This window comes from Pteropus alecto, unplaced genomic scaffold, assembly GCF_000325575.1.
Source record: "Pteropus alecto unplaced genomic scaffold, ASM32557v1 scaffold75, whole genome shotgun sequence".
NCBI classification, from domain to species: Eukaryota; Metazoa; Chordata; class Mammalia; order Chiroptera; family Pteropodidae; genus Pteropus; species Pteropus alecto.
Genome location: NW_006440638.1, coordinates 25,997,352 through 26,000,106, shown reverse-complemented (window position 1 = coordinate 26,000,106; position 2,755 = coordinate 25,997,352). Strand labels below are relative to the sequence as shown.

The 2,755-nt window shown below is 35.8% G+C and overlaps 1 pseudogene; it reads left to right on the top strand.

Moving 5' to 3' along the window:
• Positions 1 to 1,424: 1,424 nt before the first annotated feature.
• On the top strand, positions 1,425 to 1,543 carry LOC112484399 (annotated as a pseudogene).
• The last annotated feature ends 1,212 nt before the right edge of the window (positions 1,544 to 2,755 follow it).

Below are 2,755 nucleotides of genomic sequence, written 5' to 3'. Positions count from 1 at the left end.
AAAGTTCTCAGAATTTTAAAGGAAAAAATGTGAAATTGATTAATGTATTCATTATTTTTTCCTTTTAAATTAAAACTGTTCATTATTCACTTTTAATTGTGGAACACTTTGGTTTTTAACTCACGGAACATAAATGGGTTTTTTCGCTAGTACAGAAACACTGGACTAACTGAAATTGGAAGCCTCAAGAGCCTGTGAATCTGGTACTCCTGCCTATAAATGGCCAGTCCTGCCCAGCCCATGGAGTACTCCACATAGATCCTTGCTAGACCTGCTACATAGGGAAGGAGGTCACAATGTAGTCTTCAAATATTTGTCCCCTGGAACAAACAGGGCCACAAAAGGCCCCACGAATCCCTTCCAGAACTTTCCATAAGCACCCTCAGATGTTTTATACCAATAAGACAGTGATGGAGTGAAGAACAGTAATTTTATCAGTTCTTTAAACTGCTGGTGACAAGTACCTAAACAGCACAAACACTTGGATTAAGCAGCGCATTTCCCCATACTCCATTCCCTGCATCAGTAACCCTCTAAACTGAACTTAGAGACTGACATATACCATCCTTCCATCTTAATGCATTCAAGGATTCTTTTGAGACCATCAGCAATAGGCTAATCTCAGACCTATGGCATAGGCAAAGGACCAGCAAATTTTCCCTTCAAAATATGAGAAAAACATTTTAGGCTTACAGACCACATGGTCTCTGTCACTATTCATTTCTGCCATGTAGTGTGAAAGTAGCCACAGACAATATGAAAACAAATGGGTATAGTCACACCCATTTGTTTATGTTCTAATAAAACTTTATTTATAAAAACAGCCTGACTGGTCTATAGAGTTGTAGTTTGCTGACCCCTAGGTATAGACATTTAATTAACAATTGCTGTGATTAAATTTTCTGATAAAATCTTTCTGGTTAAACTTTGATGTCATCATGCTTAAATTTTCAACCTGTTCTATTCTATCCTCTTTGGAAAGTCCCAGAAAAAGCATTGATAAGAGACTGAGAAGGTGCAGATAATAAATAGCATTTGCATGAAAAATGCAATCATTTCTATGGTTTGCTCTTTGCCTGTCAAATATACATATATATAAATATATGCAATGCATATATAAGTATATATACATTGTTTTCTGAGAAGACTAACTCAGAATTTCCTCCATTATCTTAAATAAAATTTAGAATGTTTATTGTTGAATTTCTTCCTTATCAAGTATATTAATGGACAAAGAAATGAGGGAATTACTATTGACTCTGTTAAACTCTGTACGAAAGATAAATTAATAGTTTGTCTTTTGATTTACTATTGTATAGAAGTTTCATTCTATAATTTCCACATGGATAATTAATAAAACTGAGAGGTCATTTTAATTATGCAGCATTTCCATAAGATTTTATTCTCTTTAAGAACTTTAAGAAGTCTATGGCCATGCTACCCTGAACAAGCCCAATCCCGTCTGATCACAGAAGCTAAGCAGGGTCGGGCCTGGTTAGCACTTGGATGGGAGACCACCTAGGAAGACCAGGTGCTGTAGGCATAAAAAATAAAATAAAAAATAAGGGATTGTAAGCTGACAAGTTCCTTGCAATCTGTGTGGTCAACCAAGGGTTGCCTCGCAAAAAAAAAAAAACAAAAACAAAAAAACAAAACAAAGAAAACTTTAAGTGGCTGAGAGAAATAGTCAAAGGATATAATTTTGCTTATCCATAGAAACCATAACCTTGCGGTCTCTTTTCAGTTACTGTAGGATGGTGTTAGCTGCTTGGAGAGGTTTTAGATTGATTTAACGATGACCTGTCTTGTGTTCAAATATTTTTTTGGTATTTTAAAAGGATTACCATTCTATCTTTTTTAAACATATTTCTGTATCAGTCTTTTACAATGACAGATCCAACACAAAACACCCTTTGAAGTCTCTACAGAATCCACCTAACAGATCTTATGGTAAATGTTACACCAGGGGCCCTGAAATCCAGGGGCACATCCTCTCCAAGAATCTCAGGTGCATGGAGCAAGATTTTAAAAAGCCAGTTAACATCCACTGAACAGCATTCTAGCAAGCACTGTACCCAGAAGTTTATGAACATACTCACATTGCATGATTAAGGGCAGGAAGAATAAAATGACAATTTCAGGTCACCTGGGATAAAGAACTGATCTGGGAATTGTCATATTATAACATTTCTCAGCATCTATTTTACAACAATCTTTTCTTTTATGTCAGATAAAGTTGATGACTGGATAGTTAAATGGCTTGATAAATAATTGTGGATCTTGACTTTCAAAAGTATAAACAGGCTTTCCTCAGCTTACATCTGGCAAATGTTTCCAACCCTCATTGATAGGTCTCTGACTTGGGTCTTTGAATATCTTTTCCAATTAAAAATGTGACAGTGCATGATGGTTGGATTTCCAGGCTAGTTCGCAAATACTATCTTAAGACAAAGATAAATGTAGCTGAAGATTTGTAGTCATGGTGTTAGGGAGGGGTAATCGGCTGTTAATAAAGAATCTATTCTGTTCTCAACCCTATGTTAGGTTTTTCCACTTCTCTCTACTTTCCTGTCCCTAAAATAAGTACATTAAATTTTGCAAAGATTTGGGACTTCTAATAGCTATTATATATTTAATGCTGATGATGTGTGTGCCAGGCATCGTGTGAACTACTTCATGCAACCCTGTGAAGAAATGTTTGGCCTCACTTCCCAGATGAAAAATTAGAAACTCAGAGAGATGTTGTGACTGAACA